Source organism: Carcharhinus amblyrhynchos, chromosome 3 (genome assembly GCF_965287045.1).
Source record: "Carcharhinus amblyrhynchos chromosome 3, sCarAmb.v2.hapA, whole genome shotgun sequence".
Lineage (NCBI taxonomy): Eukaryota > Metazoa > Chordata > Chondrichthyes > Carcharhiniformes > Carcharhinidae > Carcharhinus > Carcharhinus amblyrhynchos.
In genome coordinates, this window is record NC_137326.1 from 92,241,053 (window position 1) to 92,257,284 (window position 16,232).

The window sequence follows — 16,232 nt, forward strand, 5'->3', positions numbered from 1 at the left end:
GCAATAGGATGGAGTACAAATCAAGGCAGATTGTATTATAAAAACAGAATTTTGTTTTATTCATTCATGGGACATGGACATTGCTGGCCTTCTGCATTTATTGCCTGTCTCTAGTTGCCTGAGGGCAGTTGAGAGCAACCACATTGCTGTGGCTCTGGAGTCATATGTAGACCACACCAGGTAAGGACGACAGATTTTCTTCCGTAAAGGACATTAGTGAACCAGGAGGGTTTTTTCCAACAATCAACAATGGTTTCATGGTCATCAGTAGATTTTCAATTCCAGATTTTTTTATTGAATTCAAATTCCACCATTTGCCGTGGCAGGATCTGAACCTTCGTCCTCAGAACATGAGCTGATTTCTGGATTAATAGTCAAGTGATAATGCTACTAGGCCATCGCCTCCCCTAATAAGGCCATTGCCTCCCCTAAGAAATCTTGGGATGCTCGAGATATGAAGTTAAAACAGAAAGTGTTGGGAAAACTCAACAGTTCCAAGGAAGAGCCGTATCAGATTCAAAGTGTTTCTGTTCCAAATGCTGCTAGGCATGCTGAGTTTTCCCAGCATTTTCTGATTTTATTTCAGATTGTTATTGGTGAGTTCCTGCCTGACTACATTTCTGACCCCCTTTATGAAAGGTAAGAGAAGTTGGGTTTCTTTTGTTTAGGGAAGAGAATTTGAGGTGATCCAAGTTATTTCTTTTAAGTGCTGATGGGAATTGACGACAGTAAATTATTTGGTATGATTAAAGGCTCAAGCATCAGCACAGTCACTCCTTCGGGCTTTCCTAACTCAATATTTTAATTTCATTACATGACTCACTTTTAGTTTTGAGGTCAGTTTTTAGGTTTTTTTTGGTTTTTTGAATAACTCGTGCGTTTCATGCTAAGTATGATTTTCTTTCTATTTTAATCATTTAATCACAATTTTTTGTTCTGATATAGGGAGGGTGAAGTCCCTGCCATTTTGGTTTGAATATTTGGTCAGCGCTTTTGGTTGCTGATGTCTTTATTCTTTAGGTCCATAAATTATTGCAGGAGGCTAAGAGAGCAAACCAAGCTGACATACGTACGTCACCGATTTAACTTGGGTTTGTAAAAGTGAAGAAATATTTTTTAAAAGTATAATTGCATACTTTCAATCTCGTGCACTAGATCATGAATAAACTTTGCCCTGAGAGGAGAATTGATATAAAAATACCTCCCATGAAGACACCTTTGGAGTTATTATGCTGGTAAACATAAAGGTTTAAAGATTAAGGCAGTAGAAATAAGTCTGGAATTAAGTGGTTAAGTTTCTAAGGAAAATTGAGTAGGGTATTTTACCAGGGAGACGATATGGATGATTCAAAAGACAATTCGATAGGCTTGTGCAGCAGTGAGGAGATAGATATGTGCTGTAAAGCTATTATAAACGTGGTCTTTGGATATCCATTCATGTGGCTCCTGGCTCACAGGAATAAAACAATCAAATAATTCTCAACTTTTCCTGGGTGGCTCTTGTTAAGCTGCTGTAGTTTAACAAATGGTCCTACAGTTGGGCAGAGTCAGTGTGGCACAAACTCTGCTCATTTGATGACTAAAACTGGCAATAAGATCTCAAATTTATTGCACACGACCTTGCTTAATGCCTGTTTCAAGTGCAATTCTAAAAATAGCCGGCTTCTATTCTGGCAGCTGGTGCACCTTCATCAAGGTGGGGTGTGAGAGGACTAGCATTCACCCATTTATTTAATCCAGTGTCTCTTTGCTCCAGCTAAGTGTCAGCGCATGTGACATACTTGTACACTGGACAGATTTCCATACTAATAATGTTCAGAGTTTAACTGAAAGAACATTACCACTCAGCCAAGTTTTATACACTTGACCTAAAGGGGCATGGATGATGGAAAGGCATTGAGGGATCAGAAGGTGTGCCATCAATTGCAAAGTACCCAGCTTCTACCCTCCTGTCATAGCCACAGTAGTGATGTAGCTTGTCTATTAAGCTACTGGTCAGTGGAGAATTTCCAGGAAGTTATTGATGGGAGAAATGATAATTGTGCTGTCGCTGATGGTCATGGGGAGCTGTTTGAGCCTTTACCTGTTGAGGTGATGATCCTTGCCTAATAGTTGTGGACTGTGCATTTCACCTGCCACTTTTCAGCCCAAGCTTCAGTGTTGTCTAAGACCTACCATATTAGGCCAGGAATGTTTCATTGTCAATTAAACTCCACCCGGAGCTTAACACTGGAACCTAATATCAGCCAACAGTTTCAACTCTGATCATTGTTGGAGGAAAGGGCATTAATTAAATTGCTTTCAATTTTACTTTTCTATTTTCTCATTCACTTTTTCCTTTTCTCTATATGCTTCAATTGTCATTCATTTTCTCCCCAACTCCATCGTCTTCTCTATTACTTGTGCGAGGACAAGGATTACATTTTCTGAGTAGTATTGACATGGACTCCTGTTCTCCAGAGAGCTCTGCCATAGCCAGCAGTGTTGGGAATAGATACTGATCCAATCTAGTATGTCAGCAAGATAAAGGGAAAATACTATGGATGCTGGAATCTGAAACAAAAATAGAAAATGCTGGAAAATCTTAACAGGTGTGACCGCATCTGTGGAGAGAGAATAGAACCAACATGGTATTCTCTGTTATTGTTGTTGGGATAGGAGCAAACATTTTGGGAAAGAGAAGGGAAGAAAAGGGCCTAGCTTGTCTCTCCTTCTGTCAATAAATGTCGTGACACTGCTTGGATTCACTGTGGTGTGTCACTGTGGAGAGCTGATGGTTGGCATGTACCTTTATAATCTTGTTAATGCTTTATGATAGTAGAATCTTAGAATAATTTACAAAAGGAGACCATTTGGTCCACTGAATCTATGCCTGCTCTCTAAAGAGCAATCCAACCAGTCCCTTCTGCTCTATTCCTGTAGCCCTGAAAGTTTATTTTCTTTAAGTGCACCCAATTATCTTCTGAAATCATTCATCGCCTCTGTCATCCTCCTAGGCAGCAAGTTCCAGGTCATTACTATTTGCTACATAAAAAAAGTTCTCCTCCATATTCTCTCTCCATTTCTCATCCAAAATCTTAAATGGATGTCCTTCGTCCTTGTGCCTTCAGTTTCTGGGGAACAGTTTATCCTCGTCTATCTTATTCAAATCTGTCACTTGTCTACTTATTCCGCTGGTCTGTCTATATCCTGTTTCAGTCAGTTAGCATCATCCGCACTGTTTCCCACTTCCCCATGTTTTGTATTATCAGTAAATTTGAAATTTTATGCTGAATTTTAATTTGAAGTCACACATATAGGTCAAGTACTGGTCTGAGCACTGATCCATGAGGAACACCGCAGCCTACCATCCACAGTTTGAAAAACAACCCTTTACCATGACCTGCTGTTCTAGGACCCTGCATCAAAATTTTGTTAAGCAGTTTTTTTCTGTGGTAAGGTGTCAAATGCTTTCTTAAAATCCATACCGCCAACATGCATTGCAATCCCTTCATCAACTTTCTCTGTTATGTCACCAACAAAAAAATCAGTTGGGTTAGTCAAGTATGATCTGTCTTTTACAAATCCATGCTGGCTCTCCTTAACTAAAACTTCAAGTTCCTGTTGATTGTTTTTTCCTGATTATTATTTGTAAAACCTTGTCTACCAGTCTTGTTAAACTAAATGGTCTGTCATTACTGGGACTATCCTTATACCCTTCCTTTAAAAATATAGTCTACAATCCTCTGACAGCATCCCCATATCCTGGATAAATTAGAAGAATATGGGTGGGATTTTCCATCCATGCTCACCCAATGCTGGAAAATCCCACTGACATCAACGGACTTCTGCAAGATCCATGTTCCACCTGCGATGATTCCCATGGTGGGTAGGACAGGATAATTCCACCCCGATGTCAGGTCCTCTTACTGTCTCCACCCTGGGATGCAAGCTATCCATACCAAACATATTATCCATTCCAAGCATAGCAAGACCTTTCCTAGACCTCCTGTCTCTCAATTTTCACCCCATCTATTACTTGTACCATCTCCATTTCTACTAACAGTTCATCATTTTCCTCTTCCTTAATAATCACTGATACAAAAATACTCACTAGTATCTAGAACCCAGTGTCTCTAAGCATATATCACCCTCTATTTCTTCAGTAGGACCCACTCCATCTCTTACCACCCATTTACTATTTACATATTGATAAAAGATTTTTGGATTTCCTTTTCTGTTGACTGCAATTCCACTCTCATATTCTCTTTGCCAAATTTATTTTCCTTTGCACTTTCCCTCTGACGTGATTCTCACTTGAAAATTCACCTCACATACACCATATACCCTTTCATTTAATTTTTTCCATATTCTCTGTCATATCATCCAAGGAGCCATTCCTTTGGTTCCCCCCACCTTTCACCCTTGTTGGAATGTACCTCATTTGTATCTAAAATTATATCCTCCTTTTAAAAAAAAGTCATTAATTGTTTCATTATACATTGTCCTGTCAGTCTTTGATTTCATTTTCCCTGGTGCGATCCCTTCCCAAATCCTATTAAATTTAGTCCTCTTCCCATTTTGGTTCTACATTTTAGATTGTTCTTTATCTTTCTGCATTACTAGTCTAAACTTTGTGGCATGACGATTACTCCTTCCTGGAAACAGTTCCACAGCCAGTTAGCCCACTGAGCTGATCTCATTCCCCAGTACCCTGACAAGCAATGTCTCTTTTCTGTTTTCACTGAGAATGTACTGATCAAGGAGTTTCTCCCAATTTCAGGAATTCTTTCTTCTTCTTACTATTTATTCTTAAAGAGTATCCCATCAATAACTAGGTAGTTAAAGTGCCCCAATATCACCATTCTATACTTCTTGTCTCTGTGATTTCCCTAAAGATTTACCCTTCTGTCTCACTCTTTCACTAATTGTATACCTATGGGATACCCCCAGTCATTTGCTGAATTCCATTTTTTCTTCTCTGCTCTTGCCAGATAGATTCTGACGCTGCCTCCTTAAGGACTTTCTGTCCTTCCAACAATGCAATGCCTTCCCTAATCAGTACTGCCACCCCAGCTCCCTTGTACCTTAATATAATTTGATTTGATTTATTATTGTAGTATGTATTTGTATACAGTGAAAAACATTGTTTCTGGCATGCTATACAGACAAAGCATACCATTCATAGAGAAGGAAAGGAGAGAGTATAGAATGTAGTGTTAGAGTTATAGCTAGCGTGTAGAGAAAGATCAACTTAGTGTGAGGTACATCCGTTCAAATGTCTGATGGCAGCAGAGAAGAAGCTATTCTTGAGTTGGTTGGTACATGGTCTCAGTCTTTTGTCTTTTTTTAAAGGCAAAATAAAGAAAAAGCAAAATACTGCAGAATCTGAAACAAAAACAGAAAATGCTGGAGAGACTCAGCAGGTCTGGCTGCATCTGTGGAGAGAGAATAAAGCCAACGTTTCGAGTCTGGATGACCATTCATCACAGCCCTTTAACTTTCCTGTCTTTTCTTTGAACACTTTGTATCCTTGAATAAGAAGCATCCAGTCTTCACCTTCTTTAAGTTAGATTTCTCTTATTGCCACTACTTCATATAGCCACACATCTATCAGGACTTGTCATTCTCTAACCTTATTCATCACACTTTTTATGTTCATATGCATGCAATATAAACCTCTCTTTGTAATTCTCATAGTCCTGTTTAGTCTATTCCAATCTAATATGGCACAGTTCTCTTCTCTGGCACTGTTCAACACACTGATTTTTTGCATTTATTCCACTTTTAAACGTCTATACACTGATGTCTATCTCCATGCTACTTTAGTTTAAACCCCCGCGAATCACACTAGTGAACCTCCCCATGAAAAACCCGAAGCAACCTTCTTCTTAAATGATTATACTACTTATTTGCATCTGTGATTTAAAGCATTATCTAAAACATTAATATCTGAGTTCTGGATTGTAAAAGTAAAGGGCTTTCTTTGACCTCAGTTGAAGAATGGTGTCTCGAATGCTTCTGGCCACTCCCTGTGCAGCGTGCCTTGCCGGGTGCTTGTGTGTTTGTTCAGCAGAAACAAGATCATGAAGACAAACAATCTCTGATGCTGTACTGGTGCACAAACTGCCATGCTGGATAGTACAAGTCCAGTTAATGTTTTTCCTTAATCATTCCAAGCTCAGCATGTGTTGAACTGTACAAGGGGCCATGGCTCCTACACCTCTGACCACTAGAATTACTTAAAAGGCTAACTGTCCAACTTGAAATGCTTTTGACTTGCATTAATCTGCCTGGGTACGATGCTCTGTTGGAGCATCGGTGCAGACTTGATGGGTCGGATGGCTTCTTTCTGTACTGTAGGTATTATATATTACATTTTTTCAATCCACGAGATCTAGGGAATTTTGTAATATTGTAACCAATGGGTCCACTATCTCCAGCGTCACTTCCTTTAAGACCCTAGGATGTAGCATATCAGGCTCCGGAGACTTGCCTGCCTTCAATCCCAATAGTTTGCTTAGTAATTTTTCTCAAATGATGATAATAGTTCCAAGTTCCTCCTTTTCTATAATTCCGGCATTTTCTGTTGCTATTGGGATGGTACTTGTGTTCATGAAAACCAAGGCAAAATATTGATTTAGTGTCTCAGCCATTTCTGCATTCCCCACTATTAACTCTTCAGGCTGATCTTCCAAGGGGCCAATATTCACTTTAGCTATTCCTTCTTTCTATACTTACAGAATTGCTGTCCATTTTTATATTTTGTGCTAGATTTCTTTCATGATTTACTTTTGCTCTTTTTATTACTTTTTTAATGATACTTCGTTGATCTTTAAAAGTTTCCCAATCTTTCCATGTGCCTTTGCAATGTGGTATGCCTTTGTTTTTATCTTCATTTTATCCTTAACTTTCTTACTTAGCCACGGAAGATTTTCCCTCCCCTTAACAACTTTCCTCCGCTCTGGAATATATTTTAATTGGGACAATTTGAATATCTCCTTAAATATCTGCCGCTGTTCATCAACTGTCCTACCTTTTCGTCGTCCTGCCAGTCAACTAGGTCTAAATCTGTCTTCATGTCGATGTAATTTCCTTTGTTTAACTCCAAAATGCTAGTGTGGGACTCCAGTTTCTCACCTGCAAACCAAATTTGAAATTTGAGCATGCCATTATCACTGTTCCTTAAAGGATCCTTAACTATGATTCATCTATTAGCCCTACCTCATTACATAATACTAAATCTAGAATATCTTGCTCCCTGGTTGCAGATTGCTTCAAAACACAATCTGTAACATATTCAATAAACTCTCCCTCGAGGCTAACTTCACCAATTTGATTATTCTAGTTAATGTGCATGTTAAAATCACCCATGATTATTACTGTACCTTTCTTACACCCCTCAGTGTTTTTTTGTTTATACTGCGACCCACTGCAGAACTACTGTTTCAGGAACTATAGATTACTCCCACCAGGGACTTTTAGTTGATATTTTTTATTTCTACACAGATTGATTTTACATCTTGAACTCCAGTGCCTATATCATTTCTCACTGCAGCACTGATCTCTTCCTTAACTAACAAAGCTACACCACCTCCTTTTCATTCCTGTCCATTCTTCCAAAATACTGAGTTGCCTAGAATATTCAAATTCCCTGCAACCACATCTTAGTAATCACCACTAAATCTTACCCATTTGTCTCTATTTGTGCTGTTAACTCATTAATTTTATTCTGAATGCTTCATGTATTCAGATACAAAACTTTTAAGTTCATTTATTATCCAGTTTCCCTCTTATACAAGTTTTTGATACTTTTATATGATCTTTCACAACCGTTTGCTTTATATTGACGCTCAGACTCATCACTAATCTTTAACTTTGACTTCCTAATTTTCTGTGCAACTGAACTCTCACTCCCACTATTTAGTTTAAAGTCTTCTCTACTTCCCTAGTTATCTGGTGTGCAAGAACACTGGTCCCAGTATGGTTTAGATATAGGTCGCCCCAATGGTATAGCCCCACTTTCCCCAGTATTGATGCCAGTATCCCATAAACCGAAACCCATTTCTCCCGCAGCAATCTATGAGCCATTTATTCACCTCTCCAATTTTATGTATCCTCTGGAAATAATCCAGAGATTATAGCCTTGTAGGTTCTGTTCTTTAATTTACTGCATAAACCCTCAAACTACCTATGCAGAACCTCCTTCCTCATTCTACCAATGTTGTTAATACCTACATGGACCATGACCACAAGATCCTCCCCCTCCCACCGCAAGTTCCTCTCCAGCCAAGAGCAGATGTCTCGAACTCTGGCACTGGACAGGCAACACAAACTTCAAGACCCTTGATTTTGGCTACAGAGAACAGTGTCTATTCCCCTGACTATACCATTCTCCACAATGACTACTCCCTGAATCACAATGCTATTGTCAGTTTGCTCGTCCTCTGCAGTCCCCGTTCTGCTACACGGGAAGCAAGATTCTCAAACCTGTTGCCAATGCCAGGGACTGAGGCTCCTGCAGTGCTATCTCTTGGATCCTTCTACCTGGCTCACTCACATTCACACCCTCCTGTCCCTGACCAATGACAGAATTTAAGTCAGCTATGCTAAGGTTTATGACTGCCTCCTGATGTGGAGATGCCAGTGTTGGAGTGAGCACAGTAAGAAGTCTCACAACACCAGGTTAAAGTCCAACAGGCCTGTTTGGCACCACTATCTTTCCGAGCCACAAGTTGAGCTCTGGCTACCTCCTGAAACATAGCTGACAGGTAATTCTCCCACTCCCTGATGTGTTGCAATGCATGAAGCTCTGACTCCAGTTTACTGAGTTCCTCAAGCAACCAACATTTGCTTCAGACATGGTCGCTGTGAACTAGCTGTGAATTGGGTCCACTAGCTCCCACATGTTTGCACTGCAACACATCGTCTGGACCTGCATCCCTATTTTATTTAATTAGAATTTATTTAATGTAGAATTTCAATTTGTTTTTACTTTTAACATTAATCTTTACTTTCCACAATTACTTAGCCTTCGCTTCCAAAATCAGAAAGAAAGAAGAGAGAAAGATTCACTGCCCAGTCACTTACGTGTGATATCACACAGAAGTGGTTCACTCCTTCTGTCTTGACCTGCAATTGACCCCACTGACCCGTGGGCACAATAAAGAAGAACAAGACACAGCACTACCCCCTCCCCCGCCTTCCTCATCACCCACACGTACTTTAACTCCCAAACACTCAGAACAAAACAGCACTCTGAGCTAAGGCACTGACAAGTTTGTTTTATTAGTCTCTACCTCCCACATTTAAAAGAACAGTCTGAACTTCTATTACCAACAGCCCAATTTAACGGTCTAGCTAGTTCCACCAAGGGACCTTGTTTTTACCTTCTTTAGATTGGAAAGATTTTCAAATTTGTAAAGTTTGTAAAATCATTAAATTTACCAGCAATTCAGGCTAGATTTAAGAAAGGAAAAAGAAGATTAAGGTAATTGAGTCATAGAGGTTTATAGCATGGAAACAGGCCCTTCGGCCCAACCTGTCCATGCAGCCCTTTTTTTTAAAGCCTTAAACTAATCCCAATTCCTCACATTTGGCCCATATCCCCCTATACCCATCTTACCCATGTAACTGTCTAAATGCTTTTTAAAAGACAAAATTGTACATGCCTCTACTACTACCTCTGGCAGCTTGTTGCAGACATTCACCATCCCCTGTGTGAAAAAATTGCCCCTCTGGACACTTTTGTATCTTTCCCCTCTCACCTTAAGTCTATGTCCTTTAGTTTTTGAATCTCCTACCTTTGGAAAAAGATATTGACTATCTAGCTGATCTGTGCTCCTCATTATTTTATAGACCTCTATAAGATCACTCCTCAGCCGCCTACGCTCCAGAGATAAAAGTCCCAATCGATCTGCCCTTTCCTTATAACTCAAACCATCAAGTCCCAGTAGCATCCTGGTAAATCTTTTCTGCACTCTTTCTAGTTTAACAATATCCTTTCTATAATAGGGTGATCAGAACTGGACACAATATTCCAAGTGTGGCCTTACCAATGTCTTGTACAACTTCAATAAGATGTTCCAACTCATGTATTCAATGTTCTGACCAATGAAACCAAGTATGCTGATTGCCCTCTTCATCATTTTGTCCACGTGTGACTCCACTTTCAAGGGGAACTACGAACATGTACCCCTAGATCTCATTGTTCTGTAACTCTCCCCAACACCCTACGATTAATTGAGCAAGTCCTGCCCTGGTTCAATCTACCAAAATACATTAATTCTCTTAAATTCTCCTAATCTCCCACACTTACCTTAACTGCTAAGCACTTAGAGCAAAGTGACACACTGTTGACCCCTCTGCTAAGGGGAACATTCTCTTCCCATCTATCCTTTCTATGTCCCTCAGAATTTTGTACACCTTAATCAGGTTGTCCCTCAGCTTAAACAGCCTCTCTTCATCGTTGAAGTGCTTCATTCCAGGTAACATCCCGGTGAATTTCTTTTGCACCCTTTATAGTGCAGTTATTTTCTTCATATCGTGTGGTGACCAGAACTTCACATAGTACTCTAGCTGTGGCCTAACAAGCATTTATGCAGCTCCATCATAACCTTCCTGCAATTATATTCTATACCTCGACTAATACAGTCAAACATCCCATATGCTATCTTAACCACCTGATCTACCTGCCCTGTTGCCTTCAGGCATCTTTGAACATGTACCTCAAGGTCCCTCAGGTTCTCTGTACTTCCTAGTGTCTCATCATTCCTTGTGTATTCCTTTGTTTATTAGTCCTCACACGGTGCCTTGTATTTTTCAGGGTTGAATTCCATTTGCCACTGTTCTTCCCCATCTGACCAGCCTATCTGTATCGTCCTGTAATCTAAGGCTTTCCTCCTTGCTTTTCACCAATTTTTGTGTAATCTGTGAATTTACTGACCATGCCCCCCCCTCCTACATTCACATCTATATCATTATTGGACACTACAAGTGATAAAGGACCCACCACTGATCCCTGTGATACACCACTGGACAGAGGGTTCCAGTCACAAAAACAACCTTCGACCATTACCTACTCCCTCCTGCCACTAAGCCAGTTTTAGATCCTATTTGCCACTAGATCCCATGAGCTCTTACCTTCCTGATCAACCTCCCATGCAGGCACTTGTTAAAAGCCTTACTGAAGTCCATGTAGAATACCGTTATCTGCCGTCATCTCCACACCTAGTCACCTCCTTGGAAAATTCAATTATGTTTGTTAGACATGATCACCCCTCCTGGCAAAGCCATGCTGACTGACTTGGATTAATCCTAGCCTCTCCCAGTCAAGATTAATCTTGTCGCTCAGAACTTTTTCCAATAATTTCCCTACCACTGATGTTAGGTTCACTGGCTCGTAATTGCCTGCTTTTTATCTATTTCCCTTCTTGAATAATGGTAAACCATTGGCTGTCCTCCAATCCTCTGGCACCTCTCCTGTGGTCAGAGAGTTGAAAATTAGCATCAGCAGCCTAGGATACATCTGATCTGGGCCTGGGTATTTACCTACTTTCAAGCCCGCTAAAATAACTAGTACTTTTGCCTTCTCAATGCTAATCTGTTCAACTATATCACAATCCCCTTCCCTGCTTTCTGTACCTACATCCTTCGTAATAGTGCACAATATTCAGTTAACACTTCACCCATGTCTTTTGGCTCCACACAGGTTGCAACTTCAATCCCCAGTGGACCCTATTCTTTCTATGGTTACCCTCTTACTCTTAATATACTTATTAAACACCTTGTGGCAGATGGTTGATGAATGACAGATGATAGAAAGATGATGAACATGACTTGCGCATGAACTGTATTATAGCATGGGAGGATTGTGCACCGTCAGCCTCATTCTCCCATCGTGACCTATCTTGATCCATTAGCAAGATGAGCCTAGATGGCTGAAGCCAGATCTGGATGCAGAGGGTAATAAAGATATCTTCTGCGTCTTGTTGAGCTTTATACATTTGATAACATCTTAGATTAGTCTCGTCTACCCAGTGCTCCGGAATCAGTCTTTGCATGCCATGGCAGAGAAATCCCTAAGTTGCCCAGCAGAGGAGACCCAACAGTTACCCTCATCTGGTTTCCCCCATGTGTCAAATAATTTATTGGGGATCGGCCTTGTTACATGCAAACAGCTACTTGGAGCCAAAGGTAAGAGCTGGGAGGATCAGTCCAGAATGGGCCACTGCAAAACATGCAGCAAGCCTGCGTTTCAGAGGTATTACTCCTCCCTTACACCTCTTACATGAAGCTTGCCAAATACGGGCCTTATCCACGAGTTCAAGGAAGTATTTTAAAGACGTCATCTTATCGACACTGGGACATCATGCATATCACCTACCCCCATAAACAGTAAATTACCGAAAATGAAATCCATCAATATATAAGAATAATGAAAGTACCTGATTTTCAACTTTCACAGAAAAATGAGCTGTTGCAGAATTTAGTCTCAAAAAATGATAAAATATTCCAAAATTATTTGTCAAACCTGTCTTAATGTTATAGTTATCCTGTGATACGTACCACAAAATATCCATGAGTTTATTGTTTATATTGAGTGCTTTCACAGAATTGTCATTTGTCACCTTGATCTGACAAAATGAGAGAAAAAAAATCATACTCCAATCAAACCAATGGATTTTATTTTAGAAACATTCCTTTTTATTCCGATAAAAAAGTACTTGGCTGGTAACTTCACCCATTAATTTGTATTAAGTGCTGTAAGCGGACACTTGAGGTATATAATATTTTTGCATTTAGTCTTTTGTGAAATGGAGACACCGGAAATACCAAATTAGTAACATACACCTTAATGGATAAAGCTTGATGTTTCCTGTTGTGCTCGCATGCTATTGAGCACTGTATATTATGTGGTTTTGTGGCATGCCTCTCCATAATGATTTTAACATTCGTAAACGTACTTTTATTTCTGTGTACAGTTATTTAGAAAGGCTATAAGATGTGCCTTGTCTGGAATGATATAAAAACTTAATCATTGAAAGGATTGTAACAGCATAAGAGATTGCTAAACTTGAATGCATTACTATTTAATCTAACCTAGAGTATTTTTGGTGTTTTAGTATGCTGCGCGCACATTCTGAATGTTTCATATACTAAAGTAAATTATGTGATTTTTAGTTAGATTTTTGTAGCATTGATCAATCCGATAATAATGGACGGAATTTAAAGAACACTGACATGCATGCAGTGAGAGAGGGAGTAGGTTGGGAATCCATTTTTAATTCTTTAACTTAGCCACAGTATTAACGTTTTACGTCTGGGTTTTCTGGCCAATTAGAAAGAGTGGGCATACTGATGGTCTGAATCTGTCAAAGAAAGGATTTCTAGTTAAGGAACTCCACCATGAGTCAGAACAACTGAACTTTACATTGATTCCAATAGGAATGCAGAGGAGACCTGTTTTCTCACTCTTGAAGGTTGGAGGATTTAAGGGGGTGAAATGAGATGATGTTTGGCAAGGATGGAAGGAAGAGGCCAGACTGTCCAAAAAGCAGATAAGGATGGAAGTGGCTGAGGAAGTCAGCAGGAGTGTAGCTGCTCCAAGCTGGAGACAGTGGACCAAGAGGTTCAAAGGTCTCAGGGAAATAGTAAAGTTAATGCCACATTTTCCAGTGCCAAGCTCCGCACTCTGACCTAACCAGCATTCTCCTGCACAACACACCTTGCAGGTTCTCTCTTCCTCATTCCTCTCTTCCTTGGCACCTTTTTACTCTTCTCCATGCAATCCATTTCTCACTTCACAACACTCTTCTTTCTCTCCTTGCAGAAAAAGAGTTCAGAATTCTAGGGAGAGGCAGAGAACCAGGGCCAGTATAGCTGTCACCTGCAGTGATAGCTACACTGGCAATGCATGTCTGCCTGGTCCAATGGGAAGGAGGTCATGTTCCAGCAGGATACAAATGCCGAGCAATGACTAATTCATGAATTCCTGAGCCTTTTGAGGCACTGGTGCTTAGGCATGTTGAGAGGGCTGATCCTCTGCTTGTAAACCCTGTGTTGAGGATCTTTTCTGCTTCCAGCTGGATCACAGTGTCCTTCCCGTCTGTTCTGTGGAGTAACATGTGGATGAGGAGAAAGCAACTCAAACATATTCAATGAGGTAGTCTCTGCCCATTGAAGTGCTGGAGGCTACCTCGTTGAGTATGTTTAAGTTACGGGTAGATAGATTTCTGATCGATAAGGGAATTAAGGGTTATGGGGAGCAAGCGGGCAACTGGAATTGATCCACTTCAGATCAGCCATGATCTTATTGAATGGCGGGGCAGGCTCGAGGGGCCAGATGGCCTACTCCTGCTCCTATTTTTTATGTTCTTATGTAACTGGTGCTGCTACTGGTGCTGCTCATGTTGTTGCTGCTGCTGCTGTTGTTGTTGGGGTTGGTGTTAATGTTGCTGCTCTTGTTTCTCATCAGAGGTGCATGACCAAGCTGCATGGGTTGGTCACAAATTGTGGTGAAGACTGACAACAGGAAAGTGCAGACCAATATGTATGAAGTGCAAGACACGTACTCTGGCTCTCAAGAAGTTCAATATCACCTGTCAAATAGAAATAATAGACTCTTAGTAGATGTGCCATTGGGGGTGGCACTGTGGCACAATGGTCAGCACTGCGGTCTCACAGCACCAGGGACCCTGGTTCAATTCCCAGCTTGCATTACTGTCAGTGTGGGTTTCTCAGGGTACTTTGGTTTCCTTCCACTGTCCAGATGTGTGAGTTAGGTTGATTGGCCATGCTAAATTGCCCCTTAGTGTCAGGGAGACTAGCTAGGGTAAATGCATGGGGTTACGGGGATAGGGCCTTGGTGGGATTGTGGTCAGTGCAGCCTCAATGGGCCGGATTGCCTCCTTCTGCACTGTAGGCTTCTATTCTAAACAGTAGCTTCTCACCTAGGCATGGCTACAGCTCTTTGGTTTCAAACTTTAAAGGCTTCCCAGTCTGTCGGTTTCATCAAAGGAGGGAACACTGTAAACTCACCTGCAAGTTATAGATCTCTTGGGAAACCTTTGTGCTGGCTACTAAAGCCAAAATGCAGGATTAAATTGTAAATGAATCATCTGTCTGCATATTTTAATGGCATTCCTGACAATTGTGTATAGGAGTACCCCGCACACCTACATTGCAACCCAGGTCAAACCTGGAAGCGGGCAAGATCTAGCTGGATTCCAGACCTGATATTGGTTTTCAGGCGCATATTCCCACACCTGTCCTCACTCTGCCCTCTCTTGGCAGTCACAATTCTGCTCATTGTACATTCAGATTGTATTTTCAGTTTTGTGACTTATTCCTTATTCTAAACATTTAATAAAAAAATGTGTGGAATAGGTTCTTACCAATGTTACTTCCAATCCCATGTTGATTTAAGTTTTTAAAAACAGAAACCATTTTATTCAAAATGGAGCTGGAGGTTTTGGGATTAATTATTAAATCCTGAATGAAACAGACTAATTATTATGCTGTGGTGACTATGGAAATGCTGGGGTGATTCTCTGATCTTGCCCTGCCTGACCCCAGAGAATTGTGTGTGGGCTTAAAAATTGATTTTGCGCTCGGCACCAAACAGTTTCTGATCTTCCCTCTCCCTTTCTAATGGCACAAACCAGATTGTGCCCAGAAAGGGTGCAAGTTCAATTAGCATATTTAAAGCAGCAATTGAATGTGCATAGCCCATTCAAATCCCAGTGCATGGAATTCTCCAGTCTTTGGGCATGGCGCAATATCGACGAGAATGACAACTGGTCTCCACCAAAAGGAGCCTGGCATGATGGCTACGCCAATGCTTGGAGGCCATTATAGCCCATGGGTGGTTGGGGGCATAGCTTGGCAGTGCCCACATTTTGGCACTGGCCACCAGGAACTCCAGCAGAAATTATGAAGAACCCCAGCAGTGGCCACGAGACACCCTGGCAGTGTCAATGGATGCTACCAATGTGTCAAGGGCAATGCCACTTGAGTGGAAGTCATGATGGGAGGAAGGCATATCGGGGGTCAAGATGGGGGTCGTGTTGGGAGAGTCTCATGCCTAATGCTGCCGACCTGTATTGGGAATGGGATGGAAAAACATGTCGATGAGGAGGTAGGTCCTGATTTCTGTGGGGGGAGAGATGGGGTCTCCCTGTGCACTGTGAGATCAGGGCGTCTTTGCAAAATGGTGTCCACATGCTCTGAAGCCAGGCTTACTGGTGTGTTTA

At 40.9% G+C, this 16,232-nt stretch overlaps 1 protein-coding gene across 6 annotated transcripts in view; it reads left to right on the forward strand.

The window, feature by feature from the left end:
* The window catches only part of dock10 (dedicator of cytokinesis 10), a 326,378-nt gene that overhangs the window by 96,939 nt on the left and 213,207 nt on the right, over positions 1-16,232 (forward strand). The window lies entirely within an intron of this gene.